A 10150-nucleotide genomic window follows, 5' to 3' on the forward strand; every position below is an offset into this window, starting at 1 on the left:
TGTTGTTTACTTGCTGCGCTGATGGAGGGATGACGCAGCTAGTCAACACCCACATGGGCGTGCTGCGTTTGGGAGGAATGATCGCAGGAACGGGCTGCATATCGATCGAACGTGCGTACACATGTCACTTTTCTTTCGATATGGAGCCGTCCTGTCGGAAGAATATTAAGCAGCAAAGAACCTGCGACCGACCGACCGTGGACGGCCAAAAGCGTTTTTGGCCGTTTATCGATCGCAACGAAGGGATCGGGACAGCGTACACATATATACAATCGAACGGCCGTTCGTCCGCAGATCGGAAGAACGGCCCGACGATTGTACATATGTGTACCCAGCTTTACTTGTAATACTTATTGTAACAGTTACTGTTTTTCAATAACAGACTGCAACAGTTATTTCTTATTTATATACACAGGATTGTCTATCTTTGTATATGCACTGCAAAGAGAGCAGCATAAATCCAATTTCATGTAGTTCAGTGACACTGTGTGAAATATAACACTGCATAGTGGCCCTTAATCAGACCTGATCGCAGTACAAATTTGTTCTCAAAATGGGCAAAAAAATGCTGGACTGCAGGTGGGGCAGATGTAACATGTGCAGAGAGATTTAAGGTGGCCATACATCTACAGATTTATTGTCCAATCTGTCTGGTTGGAACAAAATCCTGGTAAAAGATGAGAGCAAATGACAGTTGACCATTTGCTTTGAAATGCTGAAAAACTGTCATTCAGATATTACCAGCTGTTTGTTCCAACCGGCCCAATCTGACAATTGATCTGTAGATGTATGGCCACCTTTAGATTTGTGTGAGTTATTTTGTTTCTGTGCAAGGTAAATACCGGCTGCATTATTTTTACACTGTAATTTAGATTTCAGTTTCAACACACCCCACCCAAATTTAACTCTCTCAGCACATTACATCTGCCCCACCTGCAATGCAGCATTTGTTTTGCCCATTTTGAGAACAAATTTGTACTGGGATCAGCTCTGATTAAGGGCTATTATGCAGTGTTATATTTCACACAGTGTCACCGGAATTCCATTTAGTGTATTTGTGCTTCTTCTATTATAAACACGTTCAGGAGAAAACACACAATATTCACAATTGTGACCATGAAAATGGGTCAATTATTAGGGATTTTTTCTCCCACCAAAGTCATTCACTTTGCACTAGGACAATCTCATACTCTCTTTTACTATGCTAAAGTATATTAATGAACCACTCTAAGACATCTTGACATAATTTTAACTAGATCGGAGCATCTTCATAGTTTTCGTCATTTTCACCAAAAAAGTGAAACTTCAGGCCTCTTGCCAGAACAGAAGATGTTGACTCAGATCAAAATGCTTTTGCACGTTTCTTATTCAAGTCAAGTCACAACTTTTCCACACTAGCCGATTTTGAATTTCTCAATTTCAGTTTTTTCACTCCGCCCTACTGTACACTCTTTGGGGTTTATTTACTAAGATTAGAGTTCTATTGAAGATGGGATGTTGCCCATAGCAACCAATCACAATCTACTTGTTATTTATTTAGCATCTTCTAGAATATACTGTTTTTTTATTTTTTTCAACAGTATATATATATGCCTGAATAGCAGTAAATGTGTATGGATCATAAAAGCAAACCGGCCTTTTTTACTTCTGAGTTGTGGAAGTGTCAGCGTAAAGGCTGCCATACTAAGGTTCCCATACTCTACGCGACTTGCACCCGATTTCACCTGATTCGGGAGAATTGAGCTGAGAAATAGTGTAAAATAGGCCCAAATTATGAAGTGTATGACATTGTGCGCATCGGATCAGATCCGGAGGTCGGACAGAGTGGGACCCTGGTGCGGTGGGTGGGGACCGGTGAGCAGGGTCCGAGGTAGCGGCAGACAGGGACCGGAGAGCAGGGTCTGGGGTAGTGGCAGTCAGGGACTGGAAAGCAGGGACCCAGGTAGTGGTGGGAGGGAGAGTAGAAAAAATCCTATTCAAAAGACTGGGCAGCTGCTGATTGGGTGAGAGCTCAGCCAATCAGCGGCCGCCCTGTCTTTTGAATAGGGATTTTTTCTATTCTCCCGACGCTCTACGCAGGGGCAAACGCAGGATTTTCAGAAGGGGGTTTCCAGAGAGGGGCGGAGCAAAGCACGGAGATGGACACTTAGGTGACCCAGTATATGCCGAGTCAGTTAAAGTATTATAGATAGACCAAATGTATATAAATAATAATATATAAATATATATATATATATATTTAACAGCAGTGTAGACCCCTGGGCCCCAATGTATTGGGGCCCCTACCGATCCTCCAGCGGTAGGGGTGGGGGAAGCTTTGATGTCCCGCGGGTGGTAGGGGGTATTATATCAACCGCTCAGCATGTAGGGCCTGGATCAGTAATTTCCACTAATTACCCCTTTCCTGCCCAGATGGTGGGAGATGGGGTGGTAGAAGGGGGCATTGGGCTGAATGAAGGGGCCCTGATGCATAACTTCCAGGGTGGTAGAGGATGTTTAATACGCAGAGGAGGGGTGTATAGTGGAGTGGGCTTGTTATTCAGAACTTTTGGGTGGGAGGACAGCTTGCTTGACTGTAGATATCTCCAGTTACTAGATTTATTAGCTTTTAATGGAATTAAAAACTAGAGAATCCCACCTATCAAACGTTATTGGTGACTAGGGGATCAGAGTTCAGGAGGCAGAGCAATCCGCCAACGAGAATATAAAACTACATACCAGGTGTGTGGAGCTGGAGCAGTAACCAGCTGCTGGAAGGCTGATATCTCTGGTTCTGGGAACAGTAGAGACAAGCTACTAGTGTCTTTTAAAGGGGGAGAGTCCCAGCTTTTGGAATTTACCCCCAGAAAAACTCTAAGTCAGACAGAACCTGAAATATCTGACTGGGAAGAGCAATTAACAGGCTTGGATGGGGACCACTCCTTTGAAGTCAGATATCTCCGGTTCCTTGGGGCCGATTTTTAAAATTCTTGTACCCATGGAAAGAGGGGACCCTCAGCTTTCAGACTAGTGGGGGGGGGGGGTTTCTGGGTACTCAGAAACCCCCCCTGCGTGCGCTACTGCTACGGTCCCCACTCCCCACCTGCCGCTACCCCAGGCCCCTGCTCTCCTGCTGCTACCTCCTTAGTACAAGTCGACCTTGTCCTTATTACAGGTCAACCTGATTTATGGTGGGCCTATACACTACAAAGATATATCTGACGCTGAAGTTGAATGCAGTTTCCGTGAACTCCCCCTGGACCTTCCCGGGAGTGATTCCTTCCGCATTTGAACTTTGGTGTAATATCTGCATGCGATATATCTCATGTAATTGATCAAGCCGAGATATATTGCATGCAATATATCTTATGGTATACAATTGTACCATACGATATATCTGATGGGCTGAATTAGGGGGCTAGGGGGACTGGAAATGTCAGTCAAACTTTCTGCAATATATCGCATATGAAATATCGCTTGCACAAAAAGCACTCTATTTTCCAACTGATTCCATCCGATTCCGATAAATAACAGGTGCAGACCGACCAACCTGGGGGCTCCTCGCAGGACTGCGCTCTCACGGGACTGCGCATTGGATCGGATTTAAAACACAAACGATGTGGCACTATTCAGATGATATATACAGACCCACATGTTTGGAATCGGATGAAATCGTCCAAAATCGTTCTAGATGGAAGGTGGATGGATAGCTATCTACGATAGTTTCGCAATTCACTCGCAGATTTTCGCGGGATGGGTTTTTTCTCTCTGTCTAGGTGTCGACTATCTACTCATAGTCATCTGCAACTTTGCAGATCAGCGATAAGATCTGAATTAGGCCCTATGTTACTAACCGTTACTCCGAGGTGCTGATTCAGACCTGCTCGCTGGACTGCGAGTATTCAGGTAAACACCGCCCCACTAAACACACGCCCTCCGCACATCCCCAACCATATGCCCAGCTGTGATGGTGTACGCAGCAGTACACACAGGCGGAAGATCACTCACCATCGAATGGATATTCCCCTGTTCGCAGCACCGAGTATGCCAGGACTCACTCAATTGGATATCCCCTGCAAAACAGATGGCTGGGTCCAACTTCTAATGCGTTTCGCCCGACTGCCCCCCAGTCGGACGAAACGCGTTAGTAAGTTGGACCCAGCCATCCGTTTTGAAGGCCGAGACACCTGACATCTTCGTGGACATCTGACACCTTTGTGGACACCATCTACCCACAGTGTGTCACCCACGCTACTGCAACTACATTGTGCTGACCCAGCCGCAGCTTAAGCCATACAGAACGGGAGAATGCCGGGAGGAGGAGATATGGTAAGCGTGAGAGGCACACTGCCATCAGCGTCTGTCCTCAGCCAGCAGCAGCGGGAGTGAGAGACGCGCTAGCTGCCTCCATCGCACAGACCGGTACGCTGATCCCCTCCCAGCGGGACACTCCATATATCGCCGCCATCGGATCAATAAAGGGTGAGACTCACGTGCTAAATGCACGCAATTACAGACAACTCTAAAAATTGACTTTCCTTTGGTGAGGGAATATTTCCTATATAAAAAATCCATCGCTTATGGCTATTTGACATTTTCTCACAATTAGCGGGCCAAAGCCGGCTCCTTTAACTATAAATACCCAGTGTGGAATATATACAAATATCTGCTGGAAGTCTCGTGGCTCTCTCCACTTTTCAAAGTATTATACATTTTATTCAATATATTTTTATTATATATATATTTTTTGATGTATTTTTCTTTGTATACATATTGATACAATGTACTAGTACACCAAATGTTATAGGTGGCCACCTATATATATTCTTTTTAGTATTCATATCTAATGTTTATATAAAATAAAATTGCAAATTATAGCGTTTAACTGCAACAGTCTCCATTGTTTCTGATCATTTGAACTCATCTATGGCAAAAGAGAAATTAATTCAATAAACAGCGCAGTCTCCTGTTCCTTTTAGGAATTAAAACTCAATGCTGCAAAGGCCGCTGGGAGAAGGAGGCCGCTGATGACATCGGCCTCCCTCCCTCCCACTGGGTAGAAGCCCAGATTCCTGGGGGGGGGGGGTCCTGGGTACTCAGAAACCCCCCCTGCGTGCGCTACTGCTACGGTCCCCGCTCCCCACCTGCCGCTACCCCGGACCCTGCTCTTCTGCTGCTACCTCCTTAGTACAAGTCAACCTTGTCCTTATTACAGGTCAACCTGATTTATGGTGGGCCTATACACTACAAAGATATATCTGACGCTGAAGTTGAATGCAGTTTCCCGTGAACTCCCCCTGGACCTTCCCGGGAGTGATTCCTTCCGCATTTGAACTCTGGTGTAATATCTGCATGTGATATATCTCATGTAATTGATCAAGCCGAGATATATTGCATTCGATATATCTTATGGTATACAATTGTACCATACGATATATCTGATGCGCTGAATTAGGGGGCTAGGGGGACTGGAAATGTCAGTCAAACTTTCTGCAATATATCGCATATGAAATATCGCTTGCACAAAAAGCACTCTATTTTCCAACTGATTCCATCCGATTCCGATAAATAACAGGTGCAGACCGACCAACCTGGGGGCTCCTCGCAGGACTGCGCTCTCACGGGACTGCGCATTGTATCTGATTTAAAACACAAACGATGTGGCACTATTCAGATGATATATACGGACCCACATGTTTGGAATCGGATGAAATCGTCCAAAATCGTTCTAGATGGAAGGTGGATGGATAGCTATCTGCGATAGTTTCGCAATTCATTTGCGCGGGATGGGTTTTTTCTCTCTGTCTAGGTGTCGACTATCTACTCATAGTCATCTGCAACTTTGCAGATCAGCGATAAGATCTGAATCAGGCCCTATGTTACTAACCGTTACTCCGAGGTGCTGATTCAGACCTGCTCGCTGGACTGCGAGTATTCAGGTAAACACCGCCCCACTAAACACACGCCCTCCGCACTTCCCTAACCATGTGCCCGGCTGTGATGGTGTACGCAGCAGTACACACAGGCGGAAGATCACTCACCATCGAATGGATATTCCCCTGTTCGCAGCACCGAGTATGCCAGGACTCACTCAATTGGATATCCCCTGAAAAACAGATGGCTGGGTCCAACTTCTAACGCGTTTCACCCGACTGCCCCGCAGTCAGGCGAAACGCGTTAGATGGTGGACCCAGCCATCCGTTTTGAAGGCCGAGACACCTGACATCTTCGTGGACATCTGACACCTTTGTGGACACCATCTACCCACAGTGTGTCACCCACGCTACTGCAACTACATTGTGCTGACCCAGCCGCAGCTTAAGCCATACAGAACGGGAGAACGCCGGGAGGAGGAGATACGGTAAGCGTGAGAGGCACACTGCCATCAGCGTCTGTCCTCAGCCAGCAGCAGCTGGAGTGAGAGACGCGCTAGCTGCCTCCATCGCACAGACCGGTACGCTGATCCCCTCCCAGCGGGACACTCCATATATCGCCGCCATCGGATCGATAAAGGGTGAGACTCACGTGCTAAATGCACGCAATTACAGACAACTCTAAAAATTGACTTTCCTTTGGTGAGGGAATATTTCCTATATAAAAAATCCATCGCTTATGGCTATTTGACATTTTCTCACAATTAGCGGGCCAAAGCCGGCTCCTTTAACTATAAATACCCAGTGTGGAATATATACAAATATCTGCTGGAAGTCTCGTGGCTCTCTTCCCTTTTCAAAGTATTATACATTTTATTCAATATATTTTTATTATATATATATTTTTTGATGTATTTTTCTTTGTATACATATTGATACAATGTACTAGTACACCAAATGTTATAGGTGGCCACCTATATATATTCTTTTTAGTATTCATATCTAATGTTTATATCAAATAAAATTGCAAATTATTGCGTTTAACTGCAACAGTCTCCATTGTTTCTGATCATTTGAACTCATCTATGGCAAAAGAGAAATGAATTCAATAAACAGCGCAGTCTCCTGTTCCTTTTAGGAATTAAAACTCAATGCTGCAAAGGCCGCTGGGAGAAGGAGGCCGCTGATGACATCGGCCTCCCTCCCTCCCACTGGGTAGAAGCCCAGAAAACACAGACGGCATGCCACTTAACTCCCGCAGGGTGGCAAGCACTCTGAGAGCAGCAAGCGAAGGCCTTCGGTCAGACGGCTCGCACATGCGCACTGCCTACCACGCATGCGCGGCCATTCAATAATCACTCAATAATTCACAGTCCAGCGAATGGGTCTGAATCGTTCGTATCGTACTGGATATGGGTCATTCGGTAGACCTAGATTAGACTGACATGCATTAGGTGTTGACAAGGCTAAAGTCGACAGGGTTAGAAGGTTGACACAATCATTAAGTGAACAATGGCAAGGTGAACAACCAGAAGGTCGACATGAGAATATTTCATGGAAACAATAAAAGGCATCCCTGGGGGCGCTAATTACAGATCAGTTAAGATTTGACGTTCTAGATTAGAATAAAATAAATTAGAACCATAACAATCATTTTTTTAAATGTATGGCATCATGCTCCTCCCCTTCCTCATTCACTTTCTCATCTCTGTATTTTTTATGGAAATAGTTGTATGAATTTTCACCTTTGTATCCCATCTGTTCATCGTTTTTTTATATGCATTTGGCATTATTTGTACAGTATATATGTATTTACATGCATTTTTTATGTTATTACAGTTTTCTGTATATCAACCGAATGGCTCTGTGCTATTACCCCCTGATGAAGTCATGCTTGACGAAACGCGTTGGGTTTTATCTTCATATTGATGTACCTTTGGCTGGTTGTATAAAAGAATCCTGATGGATCACAGTCTGCCTGCAAGGACACTTTCTTAATAATACATTTATGTTGTTATATAACTTTATGTTATTCTAATTTAGAATGTCAAATCTTAACTGATCTGCCAGTGTTCACCACGAGCAAGCAGTTCGCTGCACAGTGCAAAAGCGACTTTTGAAATTTGTAAATCAACTACATTTCCACCAAGTCATGAGGCATGAGGTCAGTGCCAAACAGTGCATTGTAAAATGTTAGCGCAATAAAATTCTATATAATATTAAATGTATTGGATTTGTTTGACTTGACCTTCCAGCGGCGAAACTGTGATGTCATAGCGCTTGTTTGCTTTTACATCCAAAACTGCCTATCACTAATTCCCTGACTGGTTATTTCGCCTTCACTAGAGAACATGTGACCATATAATTCGGTATTATATCTTGGAATAAAATGCTGAAATACATGTTAAACATTCGGCATCTATTCCAATTTTTCTCTTTAAATTTCACAGCTCGAGTTTGTCTGTTCTTTAATGATCCTTCACGGTTGTGTAAAAACGTGTCAGATTTGAGTGTACGAATGTGATATGTAAAAAAGAATTTTATGGAACTCTTGGAATAAGTGTTAGACCCATGACCACTATAACGTTGCCACATATTATTGTTACATGGTCTCTGGCAGGCCTATATACTGCGTAACATGCAGTAACGTCAGGCTGAATGATGCTCGATGGGGCAGTAACGCGTCTAGTGCTTATATGCTAGACATAATATTATACTGTAGCTGTGCTTATTGCATTATTGACCAGACTAAGCCATGAATAAGTAATCGCACCGTCCTTTCCCTGATATAATGTCTGGCACTGGTTCCCTTCTCTGTAATACTTTATCTTCTTCCATTGGCTGCAGTTGGGAGCGTTGTGGAATATACTATTAAGTGATTTAATAAGCAGTCGTATTTATGGGGCTACATCTGGTTTACCCCAAACCGACATATGCATTGTATTTAAGTATTAATATTTGGCTGAACAGTTACTATTGTAACTAGGGTGAACTTTAATATTGTGATGCTAAGGTTTGTAATTAAACCTATTCACCTCGACTGTCACTGTTTATTGGGTTACTAGGTGATTCATCGCGCCCTACGGGCGCTCTTCACACCGGCGTAAGGGGCTGCGCCCCCTTCATTTGTGAACGTTTGTATTGTGAGAAATATGGTTAGAATTGTATGAAAGATGGCCTGTATCGCAACTTGAGTTATAGGTGAAATGTGTTAAATAGAGAGCATATGATTTGGAAGGGGGTGTGCATTGTTTTGTTTAATGAAAAAGTGGTTACAGAGTAAGATGTACATTGATAATGTGGAGGGTACAGTGACATTTGTGGGTGTGTGTGGGGGGGTGGTGGTGGTGGTGGTGTGCGTGTTATAGTAGGGTGTTTTTGAGTCAGCGGTTCCCCACTGGCGGAGGTCACGACACAGGAAAACAGGAGGCTGGGTAGTGATAGGGGTGTGTGGGCATACGGGGGACTAAAGAGGAGGGTGGGGGACATTGTGCAGCTTCTGCCAGTTGGTGAGGGTCCAGTGTGGCAGCACAGGAGTACAGGACGGTGGCCCTGAGTCAGTGTCTCCTCCTACTATGGTCGGTGTCCCGGCACCATAAAAAAATTTGAAACTTGATCGGTTCTCCTTTGCCATCGATGTAGGGAAACCATCTGGTCCTCCAACATCGATAGCAAAAGTATTCAACATAGGCCATAAACCATCGATGATTTGAAATTATTGATGGTCGATGGGCATCCCTAGAACTGGAGGAGGGTGGGGGACAGTATGCAGCTCCCGGCAGTGGGTGAGCGTCTCCTCCCACGCGGGGGTGCTGTGAATCGCGGGAGGGGGGGCCGTGAATCGCGGGAGGGGGGTGCGGGGGTCCGCGAATCATGGGAGGGGGCTCCGCAAATCATGGGAGGGGGGCGCGAATAACGGGAGAGGGGTCGCGGGGGGTGCCGTGAATCGTGGGAGGGGGGGGCGTGAATCGCGGGAGGGGGGTCCGCGAATAGCGGGAGGTGGGTCGCGGGAGGGGTGTCGCGAATTGCAGAAGGGGGGCCCGCGAATCGTGGGAGGGGGGTCCGGGAATAGTGGGGGCGCGTGGGCCACGAATCGTGGGAGGGGGGTTGCGGGGGGACGACACGGGGGTGTGCGGGGGCCGCGAGTCAAGGGAGGTGGGGAGTGGGGCGTGGGGGGCCCATGAATCGCAGGAGGGGGGCTGCAAATCGTGGGAGGGGGCGCTGTGAATCGTGGGAGGGGGGTGTGGGGGTGCCGCGAATCGCATGAGGGGAGGTTGTGGGGGTCCGGGGTGGGGTGC

This window comes from Crinia signifera, chromosome 19 (assembly GCF_055691185.1).
Source record: "Crinia signifera chromosome 19, ASM5569118v1, whole genome shotgun sequence".
NCBI classification, from domain to species: domain Eukaryota; kingdom Metazoa; phylum Chordata; class Amphibia; order Anura; family Myobatrachidae; genus Crinia; species Crinia signifera.